At 36.5% G+C, this 18,930-nt stretch overlaps 1 long non-coding RNA gene across 1 annotated transcript; it reads left to right on the top strand.

Moving 5' to 3' along the window:
* Positions 1 to 10,925: 10,925 nt before the first annotated feature.
* On the top strand, positions 10,926 to 12,402 carry LOC141626974 (uncharacterized). Its single transcript, XR_012536537.1, has 3 exons — positions 10,926 to 11,007; positions 11,653 to 11,717; positions 12,275 to 12,402. It is a non-coding gene; the product is annotated as an uncharacterized LOC141626974 (long non-coding RNA).
* The last annotated feature ends 6,528 nt before the right edge of the window (positions 12,403 to 18,930 follow it).

Below are 18,930 nucleotides of genomic sequence, written 5' to 3'. Positions count from 1 at the left end.
TTGTTAAGCCGTTATCATATTACATATATCAACTACGGTTATTTTAAAATCGTTGTCATATTACACCAATTAACAACGGTGTTTCTTAAAACCGTTATAAAATAAGATCCACCGTGAAAACTGAAAAGTTTGTGATTTTAGTTTACCAATGCATGCCCTATTATTATTGGTTGTTTGACCATTATTCACCTCATGCATGCATGCACAACTACAACGGTACTTATAAGAACCATCTTAGATTATGCAACTCTAAAAATAAATGAAATTTCAAAGGTATTAATAATAGAGTGACTGATGGTGAACAAGTCATCTTTGCCGTCGTCGCTGTCATTAATCTTTAAAGCCTAAAAAAGGTAATCTCATTTTCATAGGTACTGGCCTATATATGGGTCGTACTTGGATGATTGATTGTGAAATTGGTGATCCCATTTATAATGATAGAATTGCTGAATTTTGCAATTTCGTTAGTGAAAATTTTCATCTCCACTCATCAATCCCCTGCCCTTGTAATAGATGTGGTAATATTAGGGTTTTGCTTATCCCAAATGTCAAAATACACTTATAAAAGAATAATTTCAGTAGAGATTATAGGGTTGGATTTTTCATGGAGAATTAGAGGATGAGGATGGGGAATCTGATGTAGAGGTAAATAATCACACACCTGAAGCTACTGGTTTAGATATAGGGGATGGGGCATATGATGTGTGTGTAAACAATCGTTCACCTACACCTAAAGTTGTTTTAGGTGAGAAGTTTGCTGAAGATGATGGATTCGATGATTTTGAATCTACCGGTGATGGGGAAAAAATACTGATGATTTAATTGAGAAGTTGAGTCAATCTGAAATGCCTTTATTTACTAGTTGTAAGAAGTATACCAAATTTTCCGCGGTGGTAAAGTTATATAACTTGAAGGGGGGAAATGGGTGGAGTGATAAGAGTTTTACGGATCTTCTAGCTTTGCTATGTGACATGCTTCCTGACGGTAATGTTCTTCCGAGTCGGACATATGAGGCTAAAACAATGATTAGAGAATTGGGCAGGGAATATGAGAAAAGATATGCCTGTCTCAATGACTGCATATTGTACTGTAAAGATTATGAGAAATTATCATATTGTCCACGCTGCTCTGTATGGCGTTATAAGACTAAGGAAGGGATCACAGCTAAGGTGTTGTTGTATTTTCCAATAATACCAAGATTCATAAGGATTTATTTGAATGAAGAAGATGCAAGAATGTTGACTTGGCATAATAGTGGAAGGATTGAAGATGGAAAGTTAAGACACCCAGCGGATGGTCAACAGTGGAAAGTGTTTGACGCTAAATATCCTGACTTCGCCAAAGAAGCAAGGAACTTTCGTCTAGCGCTCTCCACTGATGGAATGAAACCTCATGGAAACATGAGTACCGAACACAGTACTTAGCCAGTTGGGTTGGCCATCTATAATTTGCCCCCATGGGTTTGCATGAAACGGAAGTATCTGATGTTGTCTTTTACGGCTCTCAAGGTGGTTATAGATTGATTAAGACGAAACTTGTAAGTACATAATTGTTATAGTATTAGATTATTAGGTATTTTAGTCGGATGTTATATATGTTCATAATAATCATACATATTTTGAGAGGATATTAATGTGATGAATGAATTGTAGGCAAAGCTTGGAAAATTCATTCGTCACGACGCTTGGGTGGAAGGTCACACACCAAAGAATAGAAAGACGGAAACTGAATATGAAAAGGATATCAAAGAGAAAATTGTAAGTTTGAATAAATATGTCACTCCTACCACTGGTGGTCGGAGTTATATAATTGTGAGTTGCTTAATGGTTTTATGTGTATGTAGAGGATCTGTGAGAAGGAGGTACAGGAAGGAAAATGGAAGCCTGAAGGACGTGATGACATTCTTGCTAGGGCAATCGGCAAAGCATAGCATCCAGGTCGTGTGAGAGGGGTATCGACGCATGTTGGTATCACTAAGTATTTTGGAAAAACTACTCGAAGGATGATGAGTGGTGAAGATTCCAAGAAGGTAACCGTATAAATACTGTTTTTGAACTAACGTAATTTATAACTATATATGTTGACATTAATTTCTACTACACAGCTACAAAAAATAGCTAGGTTGATGGTGAGAATGTTGGAAACTGGGGAAAACCATCAGAAAAAGAGTTGGATATGGTTCAAGAAGTCATAAAGTAAGTAGAGGAGGAGGAGGAGGAGGAGGAGGAGGAGGAGGAGGAGGAGGAGGAGGAGGAGGAGGAGGAGGAGGAGGAGGAGGAGGAGGAGGAGGAGGAGGAGCAGGAGGAGGAGGAGGAGGAGGAGAAGAGGGAGGAGGAGGAGGAGAAGGAGGAGGAAAAAGAGGTAATAATATTTATGTATTATATACAGTGTGTTATATGATTTGTAAAATCAGTACGTGTTATATGGACAAGTGTTAACGTACAGAAGGAAGCCGAGGATGACATGACAAGGGAGAAGGAAATGGCAAAGGAGACTGAGGTGGGAGCCAAGGATCGATATCAGGCAGTTGAAGAGGAAGAGGATGCCAGGAAGGTCGTGACACAGGATGAAGTGGCGGTAGTTGATGATCAGATGTTCTTCTCAACACCGAAAATGTAATAGCTCCTAGTTTATAATTATTCCTATCATACATGTTTTTTACTTATGAAATTTATTAAAGGTAGTGAATGTATCTGTACTAATTGATTAAAGCTGACGTGAAAGGCGATTGCAAGGTGGCTTGTCGTCTGTCCTATTTACAGGGGAAAACGAAAGTTGTTCTTGTTTCCAGGGGATACGTGTTCAATTACGACCGGCTTCAGCAAGTTAAGTTTCATGGTAAACCCCTTCGTCACAATTGCAGGAAAGTGGAAGTGTCCCAATTATATAAACACGAGTATGGGGAAGTAAAAGTACCATTTCCTAATGAGGAGGTCACTTATTTGAAAGAAGCCCTAATCTCTTATGTGCAATGGCCTGATAACCTCATCAATGTTGTCATCCCCGAGGTACCTATATGAAGACGTTAATTATTACTTGTTCTTTAAATATATTAGGGTATAAATATTAACATATCGTAAATACTTTAATCTTTACATTTGCAGAAGTTAAGCAAAGCCATGATGGCAGCTAAAGCAAATACTACTATGACAATGAAAGTTGTTGCAGTCAAGCCTGCTTATGATTCGTATTATGAATCGTGTGAATATAAGAAAAAAATGAAAAATGCTTCGCTGAAGGCTTTGCACAACCTAGTTGTAAAGAGGTCACCTACAGGGGATGTAGTCATGATTAACATTAAAAAGGAAATTATGGGCACATTTGATATAGCCATACTGGACCCACAACAACTGATGGAAATTGTTGACCTTGACAATTTAGATGCTATTCACATTTTGATTTGGATGAAATAAGTTTTATTAATAAAACTATTTAGTCGTTTCCAATAACGAATAATGATGTGTGTTTAATCTATCAATTACAATAACAATCTTCGTTCCATGTGGCGTAATAGGTACCTTAATAATTAGTTCGCTCAGTTGAAGGTCCCAATTCACACCTACGGATTCTTGAGTCCTAAGGCGTTTTCTGTGCAAAGAATTTCATACGAAGAACAAATCAATAGTATCGCTCGTCGGTTGATGTCGTCCAAAAAACTATGGCTTGCCCCCTACAATGAGAATATGTATGTATAGTACGTGATTATTGTAATGAATCACGGTTCAATAAATTTATTATTAACATGCTTAAATGCGTGTAAATAAATTAACAGTTCAATATCCCAAATTGAATAGGAAGCATTGGGTGCTACTGGCAATCCAAGTGGAACCAAAAACAGTGTACTGGATTGACTCTCGCGAAGGTAAACCCTCTGACTGTTGTGTAAGGATTATAACTTAGCTAGTTTACAACTTTCAATAATGTCATTTGTTATTGTATGACTTGAGCCATATATATGCAAATAATAATGTCATGTGTGTATATTTATGAATTAGTGTTATTGAAGTAAAAAAAAGATTATATCCACTTGGGAAATATGAAAGCAACAGTGTTCCCAATTTTATCACTCTATTAGTAAGTGTATTCTTAATAATTACTCGTATCATTTAATTAATGTTTATGCGAGAGGTTGATTATCTAACTCAGCTGATTTGTGTGTGATTTATATAATAGTCTCCTAAAGCACCAGACGACAAACAACGCCTTTTACGTTTGTCAGTCCATGTGGAAGGTTATCAACGGAAAACTTTCTACCATTCCAATACGGGTTAGTGTGATTTAAAAACTATTTCAGACGTAAATTAAGTTCAATTCTGTATTTCCAAGTATTATATATATTTAGATTATGTATATCTTGAATTGTAGTTTCCACTAATACTCAACAAAGCCCCAGAATATTCGCCAGAGGACATCAATCAGATGAGAAATATGTAGGCCAGTTATGTTGTTTCATTAGCGGAGTCTCAATAGTTTGCTCATGCTTTATATACGTGTGCGTATGTGTATATATATATATATATATATATATATAAATAGAGCCATTGTGTATTGGCTTCTTTTGTTTTTTTGAGGAAGTTGTGTTTTGGCTTTTGATCATCCTGTTTGTACTGTTTTGAAACTGGATTTAATTGATCATGCGGTGTAATATTTTGATGCAGGATTGAATTTTTGCAGTGCACAGCTGCTGGAATGCTATTGTAATACTCCGTATTTTATTTTACTATTTAAGTCGGGTAATTGTTTAGACGATAATTACGTTAAGTTATTTTACTTGACTCGCGTTGTATCGTAAGATCGAGTTGTTTCGTAAGTTAATTGAGACGGGTTTACATGGAATTCGAGATGTGTGCTAACCCATTTACCCTCGACCCATTGGAGTTTACCCAATAACATGTTTAACCCAACACCCAACATCATGTTTTTACCTAATTCTTAACCTAATTTTTACCCTAACACTACACAACCCTCATCTCACCCGCCTCCCTCTCTTCGACGCACACCAACACACACACACACACACGATCCTTGCATTTGATTGAAGATTGCTCATCGATTCCAACCTAATTCGATTCCCTGTTTGTAAGTCGATTTCATTCCATTGTTTATACTATTTTAAAATCGTTTTTTTCGAAAAGTTTGAAAAGAGAGTCCTGTTTATTTGATGTCTAGTTTATGCATATAAAATATCATAGTCAAATTCTTTGTGGTTTGTCCTAGGTGATTTATTTATGAACATGTCGCTGAAAAGTCCGCGAATCTGATTTGGTTGTGGAAAATGATTTGAAACCTTAATTTTTATGTCGATTCAGTTATGAGGCTTCTTCATACATAATCTTTGTATAGTCTAGATGATAATAGGATTTGGAATTTCTGAAAAATAATGTTTTAAACTCGTTTTATGAATCAATACTTTTTATGCGACGGTTTCTGTCAGTTTTTGGAAATCAGTCTGGAAACCCTTGATAAGTATGGAATTTGGGAAAAACACGTTAGATATAATTTGTAGCTAAGACTCATGGGGTTCCAATTCAATTGGCCTTGTATCAATTTGATTTTTCTGGAATTAGTTATGTATTTTATTCCGAGTCTGTCATGTGCTGGAAAATCAGGAAAAATCGTGTTTGTTCTTTAAGTGGATATTCCTACTAAGTTATGATGAGTCTAGGTTATGTGCATGATTATTTGATTGAGTAGGTGGTAATTATATATAATTATGTTATGTAGGTGATGGATATGTGAAGGTTCATAATTGATTGCTTGTGTGAGCTTGGATTCTTTGGCACTTGGAGGTAGGGAAATACACTTGACTTCTTATCGTGTTATTGAATTGTGTTGACTTGTTTGTGTTTCATATGACCAAGTTGTGAACGTGACTTGATTCGTGGTTGTTGATTACGCTATAATATGGTCGACTGAATGGTTCGTGTTGAGTGTGTTATCACAACATTTGGTACCTGACATGATTTCATTCATTGGTATACATATTGTATTGCATTGTTTACTGCTGAGCATTCATATGCATTGGAGATGGAGGATGTTGTGGTGACGTGGTGTGGTGATGGTGATGTTGTGATAAGGCCCAGGCGGGTTCTGCAGGACTTGCCCTGGTGTCCTCAACCAGGAGTGGCGGATCGACTACGGTCGATATATATAGTCTAAGGGGATCGGTATGGGGGCGTTCGGGTTATGAGTTATGAGATGTGAGTTGAGATGGAGATGGAGGTGACGGAGGAGCATGCATCATACATATCATATTTTGTTGTTTCATTGTTTTCCCTACTCAACCTCGTGGTTGACTCTGTGTATTCGTGAACACCTGTGACGACCCAATTATTGGCGAAGCGGACTTGACGGGTTTAAGAGATAGGACGGGAGCTGGATGGGCGTGAGGCACTGGATCGGAAGACTTAGTAGCTAGATCACTATTTAGAAGACTTTCACTTTTATTCATGTTAATTCTTGTAATTTGATGTAAAAGAAGTTTTGTTATAATTAAGTTAAAGTATTCATATAATTTGCCTTGGAGTTTAATTTGTTATTCACTACCTCGGGAAACCGAGTTGGTAAATGATCCGGTTTATTAGGGAATGTCTTGCCTAAGGCTCCTTCATAAACCGGGGTGTTACAAAGTGGTATCAGAGCGAACGATCCTCAGGCCTAAACCAATGAACCTAATGAACGTAGGATGTGTCTAAATAAAATGAACCCCCGGGAATAAAGCGCTAGGAGCTCACGGTGCGGTTAAGAAGGCGCCCTTAATGCGTGCTCTTTTGCCCTCTCAGTTTTGAACCAGGTAACCCGAGAGAAATTGAGTGAATGGGGTAGTTAGAAGGAAAACCTTGGATATAATCGAGTGGATGTACACCTTGAGACCCATATATTCTAACCATGCTGCAGGACAACGTTACGGTAAGTATTTTGTATGAATGATGGCGTGATCATGTGATGTTGTGGAGATGAGAATTAAAAATTTCGTGTTCAGGTTGATAATTGTTGGATTGTGGTAATCGTGAGCGTGAAAATAATTGCGAATTGATGATATTTATCTGGATGGATGTCGAATGACGTGTTGATAGTGCTATTATGTCTCGTGATATGCGGTTATGTGATCCCGAAGCCATGCTAGTATAGTATTGTGATAGTAATGAGAAACACTATTGAATTGCATGTTTCTAGTCATAGCAATCGTGATTTAGATGTAAGGAGTATATCGAGATGCTTAGGGATGCTACGGGATAGATGTTTACGTAAGTACAAAGTGTGAGATTTAAGTTAGGATGGGTTAGTATCGATAGTGTGGTTGTAAGAGCTTGGAACATAGTAAATGAATGACCTAGTCTTTGAAACACGTTTTGTTTGATTTTACTCTCTAATTGATCTTACTGCCATTTGTTTTTTGTTTGTCGCCTATGGATGAAAATTTTCTGAGGGATAGTCTCGTGAGTTAGTGTTCATTTGGCGTTGTTTTCATGCTTATAGGATATACGGATTAGGAGTAATAAATATTTTAGTGGGCTGTGGTCAGGAAGTTCTGTGCAGTGATGTTTTGACCAACGATTTTGTAAAAATCCTCATTTAAATTGTATTAATAATTTTTGTATAATTCCAACTCCATCGATCAGAAGATTCGCATATGTTTTCAAATTGATAAGCCACGAAAATTCTTGATATCTCTATATTAAATGGTAAGTTTTACAAACTGACCCAAGTTTCGGACCAATTGCTGTCACATACTTGTTTGGACCAACTGAGTTGTAAAATCCTTTAAAAATTGAATTCTTGAGCTTTGGACCTCATTCTTTTTCTCACGAATTATTAACTCTCTGTATGTTATAAAAATGTAATATAACTCAAGTTTTCGTTGAACGGTTATTTATTCGTGATTTTTGGAAGTTACCACGTGAATCATAACTTTTAAAATGTGAATTCTATGTTGAGTTTTCATACAGTTGTTCGATTATTTCATGAGCCTTATTAATGTGAAATTATAGTGTCCTTATATGATGATAGTAGCACACATATTTATTGGTTATGTATCTTAACAAGTGATAAAAAAAAAATTAAAGTTTAGTTTATAACATTGTTGGCATGATAGTATGAGTGAAATTGAATAGCTTAATCTGATCCTTAATCGAGGGTGAAATATTTTATACGAGTCCAGTTGTTGCATATTTTATATATGTTTGGCATGTTGTAATATCTCTGGTGTGTTCATCATACTTGTATAGTGGTCGGATATATATAAATATAAAACTATATTGTCATATCTTGGTAAAGTTGGTGGCGTTAAATGTTAACTTGACTGTTCTAATATACTCGCGTGAATATTTATAATAATTATGTTTAAATGTTTACACATGGATGGTAGTAATGAGTATGTCTAAATGTTCACATGTACGATGTCATCTGGGTTCTAATGTCTTTTATGTGAGTCTGTGTGCCTATAGTTATACTTATTACTTTCATTGCATTAATTTATTGATTGAACCTAAACTTATGTTATGATAATAAAATAGTGTCGTTGTTCCTTATTGGATATGTTCATAGTTGTATTGTCACGAAATGCTAAGGTGATTATTTTGACGGAAATTTTCTTACGTCAGCTATGTTGGCCAATTATGATGGGATAACCCTTTTATGATTCACATGATATGCGTTGGTTTAAATGATAGTCGTTATAGATACAATTAGTTGAGCCTACGAGTTGCCTAATTATTCAAATTGTGCAAATCGGAGAAGTTGTTCAAGTTGCTAATCTTTTATCATAGATAATGTCCTACAAAGTATATGAAGGCAAATGTGTATGTTTAAGCTAATTATGCGATATCTTTTGTTTCTTTGAAAATGAGTTATACTACGTTCTTTGGACACAATTGAACGATAAGGTTGCTAAAATGTTAAACACATGTGTTATATGGAAGTAATGTTGTTGTTGTCATGGATCATATGTTGTTACTTTTATTGGGAAATATGTTTTCAGAATTTACATCATGCAAACTGACTAATTCGTGTTGCATAGCTGATGAGTCAAATGGTTTTGATTACATGTTATGTTTTCCGTGGTTTCAAAGTGCTTAAGTAGTGCATATGTGCAGCATGTTTTAATACTCCTGGTGATTGTTAGTGGTAGGGCGGAATGAATGCGCATATGGATCAATTGTTCGGAATTAGTAATAGTTTTGACTTGAGAGAGGAATTTGGTGGGGTCAATGTTAAAATTATATGCTGGTATATGTATATCCTTATGGTTGATCTTTCTAAGGTTGTTGTTCTCTAGTAGATAATGCGAACTGTGATAATCTTGAGTTGACCAAAACCTGGTACTACAACAACTACTACTACGAAAACTTGTTATATAACTTTCGCACACTTAAACCACGTGAATGAATCCTGTATCTTAACACCTTCTACGGTATCACCCTTATGTCCTAATTTGTTTAGCTTTTAACTCTGTAGGATGGATCCCTACAATGTACACCCGCGAGACTGTTACATGTCACTTGATACTGACTTCAATGAGCTTTGTGAGAACTTTTGTCTTTGCCATGGACAAGTATGGCCATAATGGGCACCACGAGTACTTAACTAATACTCGTTAAGAGCGTATACCCTTATTGATACTATCCCTGACTCTGACATACTAAGGGACAGCAAACACTTCTATATGAGAGAGTTGTCCACCCATTGCATGAGGTTATGCCGTGACCCCAATTACTGCGGCGGGGCCAATTACCCGCCCGAGCATACCTTTGACTTTATATCAAAGCGACTGAGATACGAATTTTATGCTAATGTACCGATGCCGAAAGTACGATGAACCATCCAAACCGGACTTTGGGAAGAGGTGAACCAGGAAGGGAATGACATAGAAGTCACCGAGAATCGAGTAAGCAAGACCTAGGACTGTTAGGTTAGAGCTAGTAACACCATGATCGATCTGTTATGAAACCGTGTAAACCTTTAGCTCCTTTCTTGTTGTTCTTTTAGTTTGATGTTGTGTTTTTAAGTTAAGCATGAGCTAAGTAATAAGTGTTACTTGTTGACAATCAGTTAATTCCATAATAAAACCTTGTTTTCGACTTTAATGTTAAGGCGCAGTCTCTTATCATGTGTTCTTTTCTGTTACATGTTGTTGACAGTGATTTTGTTGCATACGTATATGAAAGTTGAAAAGAGGTTACGAGGACGTAACCATGTTTTTAGTTGGGTAGGATTGTAAAATCTTAATGTTATGTTGCACTTGTTTATAGATTGTGGTTTGATTAAGTTGATGTTTCGTTGGGTGTACCCATGCAAATGAGTTCTCTATGTTGTGTTCTTACTTATGTTAGTTGGTTGATGTGTAAGAGAAGCGTGTAGTTAAACTACTGGTATGGTGCTCTAATAGGTCGAGGTGAACAACGGTAGTAGGATGATGGAATGATTCGTGGTGATATGTTTGCATGAAGTAAGTTAGGGACGTAACTTTCTTTTTAGGAGGGTAGAATGTAACATTTTGTTTTATGGGCCTAAGTTAGTTCTTGAGTTCTTATACTAGAAAATCTGTTTTGGTACCCACGGTGATGCTTGGAGGTTTGATAGATGAGCGAACTTCGGGGCGAAGTTCATTTTAAGGGGGAAGAGGCGTAATACTCCGTATTTTATTTTACTATTTAAGTCGGGTAATTGTTTAGACGATAATTACGTTAAGTTATTTTACTTGACTCGCGTTGTATCGTAAGATCGAGTTGTTTCGTAAGTTAATTGAGACGGGTTTACATGGAATTCGAGATGTGTGCTAACCCATTTACCCTCGACCCATTGGAGTTTACCCAATAACATGTTTAACCCAACACCCAACATCATGTTTTTACCTAATTCTTAACCTAATTTTTACCCTAACACTACACAACCCTCATCTCACCCGCCTCCCTCTCTTCGACGCACACCAACACACACACACACACACGATCCTTGCATTTGATTGAAGATTGCTCATCGATTCCAACCTAATTCGATTCCCTGTTTGTAAGTCGATTTCATTCCATTGTTTATACTATTTTAAAATCGTTTTTTTCGAAAAGTTTGAAAAGAGAGTCCTGTTTATTTGATGTCTAGTTTATGCATATAAAATATCATAGTCAAATTCTTTGTGGTTTGTCCTAGGTGATTTATTTATGAACATGTCGCTGAAAAGTCCGCGAATCTGATTTGGTTGTGGAAAATGATTTGAAACCTTAATTTTTATGTCGATTCAGTTATGAGGCTTCTTCATACATAATCTTTGTATAGTCTAGATGATAATAGGATTTGGAATTTCTGAAAAATAATGTTTTAAACTCGTTTTATGAATCAATACTTTTTATGCGACGGTTTCTGTCAGTTTTTGGAAATCAGTCTGGAAACCCTTGATAAGTATGGAATTTGGGAAAAACACGTTAGATATAATTTGTATCTAAGACTCATGGGGTTCCAATTCAATTGGCCTTGTATCAATTTGATTTTTCTGGAATTAGTTATGTATTTTATTCCGAGTCTGTCATGTGCTGGAAAATCAGGAAAAATCGTGTTTGTTCTTTAAGTGGATATTCCTACTAAGTTATGATGAGTCTAGGTTATGTGCATGATTATTTGATTGAGTAGGTGGTAATTATATATAATTATGTTATGTAGGTGATGGATATGTGAAGGTTCATAATTGATTGCTTGTGTGAGCTTGGATTTGCTGGCACTTGGAGGTAGGGAAATACACTTGACTTCTTATCGTGTTATTGAATTGTGTTGACTTGTTTGTGTTTCATATGACCAAGTTGTGAACGTGACTTGATTCGTGGTTGTTGATTACGCTATAATATGGTCGACTGAATGGTTCGTGTTGAGTGTGTTATCACAACATTTGGTACCCGACATGATTTCATTCATTGGTATACATATTGTATTGCATTGTTTACTGCTGAGCATTCATATGCATTGGAGATGGAGGATGTTGTGGTGACGTGGTGTGGTGATGGTGATGTTGTGATAAGGCCCAGGCGGGTTCTGCAGGACTTGCCCTGGTGTCCTCACAAGGAAGCGAGATCGACTACGGTCGATATATATAGTCTACCGGGGATCGGTATGGTATGGGCGTTCGGGTTATGAGTTATGAGATGTGAGTTGAGATGGAGATGGAGGTGACGGAGGAGCATGCATCATACATATCATATTTTGTTGTTTCATTGTTTTCCCTACTCAACCTCGTGGTTGACTCTGTGTATTCGTGAACACCTGTGACGACCCAATTATTGGCGAGCAGACTTGACAGGTTTAAGAGATAGGACGGGAGCTGGATGGGCGTGAGGCACTGGATCGGAAGACTTAGTAGCTAGATCACTATTTAGAAGACTTTCACTTTTATTCATGTTAATTCTTGTAATTTGATGTAAAAGAAGTTTTGTTATAATTAAGTTAAAGTATTCATATAATTTGCCTTGGAGTTTAATTTGTTATTCACTACCTCGGGAAACCGAGTTGGTAACAGTCCGGTTTATTAGGGAATGTCTTGCCTAAGGCTCCTTCATAAACCGGGGTGTTACAGCTATTTTCAACAGCAGCTGAAAAATAGCATTCCAGCAGCTGCTACAAACGCTGCTGAAAAAATAGCATTTCCGCAGCTGCTAGAACAAGCTAAAATCATTTTTTTTAAATAATTAAAAACGATAACGGTTAAAAACAACCCGTAGCAAACAATTATTTGACAACGGTTTTATTTAGATAAATAACCGTTGACATCTTTTCCCTCCCATTCAAACCGCCAAATATATAAGATAACGAACGATAACCGTTGTCGAGTTCAAAACGTTAACAACGGTTTATTTACGAAGAACCGTTGTCAACGTTTCATCAATAAAAACAGATAATGGTTAAATACCGTTGTCAATTGATAAATATAACAACGGTTTAGTATGCAATAAAACCGTTGTTAAATTTTGACATTTAATTAAATAAGATAACGAAATGAACCATTATCATATATAATATTTAACAACGGTTTTAGAACCACTAAACCGCTGTCAATAGTAAACTAGGACAACGGGTTTGAAACTGTTATTAATAATTAATAACGGTTTCTTAAAAGTATACCCGTTGTCATAAACATATTTAACAACCATTTTATAACGGTTCTTGAGTTGTGATAACGACATTATAGATCCGTTACTGATGTTATATAACGGTCGCGTAATTGTATACAACCGTGATACATATTTAACAACAATCATTGCAATAACCGTTCCGTGTTTTATTTAACAACAGTAATTGCATTATCTGACCGTTATTGAAGGTCTTATTTGGCGTAGTGTCAATTATTAATTATTACCTTCCACTATTATTTAATAATTATAAATTATATTCATTATTCAAATTAATTAATTATTATTATTATTAAAGGTCTACGATATTAAAAATCAGATTCAAATACAAACCCGACTCAAATAAATAAACCCAAAACCATTAAACAATCCACATACCCCATGAAACAACCGCAAACACTCCTTTATACACACGGTTTATAACCAGTGTACATCACCCCTCCTTTGTAGCCACCATACACGCCCTACCAGCCACCTAGAGACACCACACCATCAACCACCACTAGCCACACTACCACGACTCCTGATGACTCCAACCACCAGCCCAACCGTCCCCTACAACTCATAACGTCACGCCCTAGCAACAACAATCACGAACATTACTAATTACCGAAAACCCGGCATCGACAAACACCATGTAAAGAACCCCACGTCAACACCACCACAGCCACCATTACCACCTCTGTCCACCACCGTTGACACCACTATCTCATGGTGACTCCAGGGGTGGTCCCTTTTCCCAGGTACAGTCACTAATGCGGCCACAGTGCCCGTCTTAAGACAGCCACGACAACTCCTCTGTTTTCCCCTATTTCACCGCCACAAACCACCAGTTCCCACCACCCTGACACCTCCACTGTGGTCGACTACTCCACCACAACATAACCCCACCATGCCCAGGTCACGACTCATCCAATAGGGTTTCAAAACCCGAGTTCAATCAACTCGGTACAATCACCCAACCACCATGACAACCGCCCTTGTTCCCAGCCTAGGTTAGTCAACGTCGGTCAATAGCAGGTCTGGTGAGGCCGAGACGGTCCACGGCAGAGATACGGTTAAGGTCACGGCATAATCATGCTATATGGTCATGGTTATGTTATACGATTTTAATTAAATAAAATATGTGTTGATTAATTCATAAGATGATCTTACCTTTCATCGCTAATTGCTCTTCCGTCTTCTAAATCTACTTCTTCTAATTTTATAAATTACTTTTCAGATTTATAATGTATTTATACTCTAGGTTTAGGGAGCATATGAGTCCAATTAGGAAACTTTTACCTTATTCTAATTATTATTGGAATTACCTATTAATATTATACTTATTATATTATTATTAAATCCCGCTTTAAAACCCGACTACTACTCATACTAGGCCTAATATAAACAGCCCATATCTATTTCACACGGCCCAAGGTTTAATTGGCTTTAATTTCAATTCCCTACTCGCTTACTTACTTTGTTATTTAATTAACGTCTTATTTGTAATTATTATTAGAAATGCTATTAATTAACTATTTAAATTATATAAATTATTCTCATAAATTACGGGCTAATACAGTCTTTCCCCCTTAAAATGAACTTCATCCCGAAGTTCGCCCATAACTACTATAACAACATTTATAAACATCCACACAACTGAGCACCATCCAACTTTACGATTATCAACTACACCAATCTCATCACAAGATATCACAATAATAACTCAAAATATTTGTAGTATCAAATTCCTTTCCCCTAAAAATAAACTTCGTCCTCGAAGTTTGGGATATCAAACAAAAGGAATAAACAAACCATTCGTTGTAACATCACAAAACATGTAATACACATTGTAACATAAGACAACTATTTTTTTTCAACACAACGTTGATTGATGGATAAATGAATAACAACAATCTTCGATTTAATTTTAAATAGCCAAACCACATGTATAGTATATTCGAACTAACTTTATTTAAACTCAACTTTTTTATTTAACTACTGACGAATTCATTGCCAGGATAAATAATAATCTATAATAAAAGATACACATAACTGTTTAGTTAATCTCTTCTTAGTTATATGACCCTCCGAAGTCTAACTTAAACATGGATGCAGTTAATGGAAATATATATAGGCTTAGGACAACACATTCCACATATCACTAAACATCTTATTCTACTTCACATAATTTAAAACATCAAAATGCCAATTTTAAAGGAATAAGAAACAATTCTTCAGACTTTTAGCACAACTTACATTTTCAAGGATAAGGAAAACATGTTACAATTTCCCAAAATCATTAATAACTAATAATTTGATTACTCCTTGACAACTTATACTATTTAGAAAATACAGAGAGCTAGTGAATTATGAGAGAAATAATCAAGTCAAAAACTCATAAGGTCAATTTATAACGCATTTTACAAATTATTTGGTCGAAACAGAAATTTTACAGCAACTTATCAGAAACTTAGGTTAACTTGCAAAAACCACTATAAAATGTCATAATAATATCTTGTAATGTCGCTTATCAATTTAGAAACATATACGAATCTTTTAAATAGTGGAGTTAGAATCATAACTAAACAATACGTTCCTTTTAAATGGAAAATTTTACAAAAACATGGCACGAAAACATCACTGTACAGGAATATTTTGACCACTATCCACTAAAATATTTATTACTCCTAGACCGTATATTATTTAAGCATGAGGCCGGTGGCATATGAAAGCTAACTCACAAAACTATCACACATAAAAATACCGTATAAGGATATTAGACAGTCAGTAAATGGCAACAAAAGCAATCAAGGATAAAATTACGAGAAATCAACCAAGTCACATTCCTCACAATTTCACGCATTTTCCGTAATACTTCACATGTTAATCACAATTAGTCCTCCTAAATACATGCCAACATACTTTTCTCATATCCACATGTTTATACCAATGCTTTAAAAAATCATATCACATCCCTTCACCGTAAAAGTAAGGTTACGTCCCCGTAACCGCAGTCATGAAAACAATATTCAAACAAGGCAACAAAACTCCTAAGACAAATAAACGATATTTATTTTAAAGTACTCCACACTGTAATATCTATCAAGGTAACCGGTGCAAAGCTGGAAGGGTCAAGGTACGTATTAAGGCGCGCTTCTTAACCGCACTAAGATAGGCTCCTAACAGTTTCTACCCGGGGTTCAGTTTATTTAGACACATCCTAATTTCATTATTATTCATTTTTTAGGCCTGAGGATCGTTTTGCTCTGATACCACTTTGTAACACCCCCATTTATTCATGACTCTTTAGCTTGACATCCTAAGTAAATGAGAGTGTTACCATCTCGGTTTTCTGAGGTAGTGAATAACAAAGTCCAACTCACCAAAGTACTTTAATTAAAACTTTAGCGATTACGTGTTTATTACAAATTAACCAAACTAAACTTGATATGAAATAAGATACAACTCGCAGCGGAAATAATTAAAGTGATTAAATAATCTATGTGGTTTAAACTTCTAGGTAGACTGGCCAAGTCCTCACGCATCCCATAACTCCCAAGTCATCTAATCTTTAGTACATGTCAAATCTGCTCCTCATTATGGTTCATCACAAGTGTTCACGAATACAATGTCAACCACGAGGTATAGGAATAGCTAAACAACAACAATAAATGAATACAAGATAATATAAAATGCAAATGCAATGCATGCTCATGATCAATCCTCCGACGCTCCCATTCATCCCGCCAATCCCTGGCCGGGGTAATCTCAATAATATCCCAGAGACAAGTCCTGAAGAACCAGCCTGGGGAAACCAATGCAAGTGCTTATGATATGATATGCAAACAATTGAGCTATACAACATTCTTACCATCTCAGACACGAGGCTGAGGAAACCAATAGTATAATTCATCTCAGACACGACTGAGGTAGTTAATAATCAAATCATCTCAGTCACGAGCTGAGGTAGTCAAATCATCTCAATACAACCAACCAACAATCATATATTATCCATCATGCACAATTCCAAACAATCCCCCCAATATAATTGATACCTGTCGATGTGAGTATCAAAAATAGTATTTATAATTTCCAAACTACAACTAGCAAGCGGTAGTAAGGGTCGATCCGCAGGGAGGTAGGGAGATAATAGTTGCTTTTAATTCTAGTCTACGGGAAACAGTTTGAGGGGGGTTTTGATATGAATTAAATCTAAATCTAATAACATAAACTAAATAAGCAAATAAAAGTAATAAAGGATGTAAACAATGATAAAAGAAATGCTAAGACGGTTGGTTCACTATAGCTGCGATGGCACACAATCCTAGGTAAGTCCGAAATACAGTCGTGTAGGATGGGTAAAACAAGTCCTCTCGGTCCAAGTTAACTAGTAGCTCCTTTCGGCCTATGCTACTAGTCCCTAGGTCTCACTAATGCTAGCTCTCGCCCCGATTAGTGATTCCTAAAGCCTAAATTACATTATCTCTCGATCTCAGCAATTTAGTCGTCTCAGTTCATTAACTGATGCCCCTCCCTATCTCTCGATCTACGGGTAGGTCAAAACTAAGCATCTAACAAGTCTCCTCTCGGTCTCATTGCTAAATATTGCACTTAACGAATCAAACGGTGCTAATCAGACACGAAGTCGGTCGATCAACCAGCTACCCCAGTCGATCGACAAACCGGCTCAGTCGATCGACCAGTTAAGCCAGTCGATCGACCAAGCCCTAATTTGGGGTCACCTATGCTAATGCCATCTACGCAATAGATCCCCTACATCTTAGCACGGGGTGTTTAGATAGACATATTTACACAAATAACAAGAACTAATTTAATAATAAGCATAATGGATTGCATAATTGAAATAATTGAATGAATAAATTCGCATAAAACTGTAACTAGGGCTTTGGATTCTAACTAGCAAGAACTAATACTAACGAAAACGAATAAAACAATACTGAAATTAGGATTACCGAAGCAAAGGAACAAGCGATGAATCAGAAAGTAAGGTACGAACTTTATGGAGAATTCTAAACCACAAATAGCTAATGTATTTTATTGTATGTAAACTAAAGATACGTATGATAGGAACTCGATCCCTCATGACCTCCTGCTCTTCTGAAACATAGGGTTACGTTATATAGAAAGTCTTACGTAACTTATTCCTAAAACCTAATTACTTTGGGCTTTCTCGCGTCTTCTAATTTCCGTCAGCTCGTGGGGTGGTCGATCGACCATGGACATCAGTCGATCGACTGACCCTCGCTGAACAGTAGCTTCTGATCTTATTTAAGAATCGTGCTATGGTCGATCGACCATGTAGGTCAGTCGATCGACTGTTTCTCTTTCCTCCAGACTTCTATTCAGCACTCTGATAGTCTATAGACCACGTAGGTCAGTCTATAGACCACTGTAGCTGGTAATCCGCTTCTAAAACTCTCGCAAATATATCTTTCAGGCCTTGAAATGCGCATCAAATTCATCTCTCGAGTCACTACTTCATGTCAAATGCAATGCTAAGTACTTAGGGACGGATTCGGCTCGATTTCCGCTGGATTCTTCACATTTCTGCAATATTACACAAAAACATGAAAGTAGACGGAAATAGGAAAAATAGTAGCATAAACTACATATTTGAGCTCTGAAATGCGTGTGAAATAGGGTGTAAAACATCATATTTAGGACACGCATCAAACTTCCCCAAACCAAACCCTTGCTTGTCCCCAAGCAAGAACTAGACTCGATCCTATGACCTAATGGAACGATTTCAATCTCAGAGCGAAATGTAACTATAAAGCCTAAACCAATTTAATGCTAAAACCAACAATCAATTAGC

Source organism: Silene latifolia, chromosome Y, assembly GCF_048544455.1.
Source record: "Silene latifolia isolate original U9 population chromosome Y, ASM4854445v1, whole genome shotgun sequence".
In the NCBI taxonomy this organism is placed as follows: Eukaryota; Viridiplantae; Streptophyta; class Magnoliopsida; order Caryophyllales; family Caryophyllaceae; genus Silene; species Silene latifolia.
Note: the sequence above shows the minus strand (reverse complement) of the source record. Positions and strands in the feature narration are given on the sequence as shown.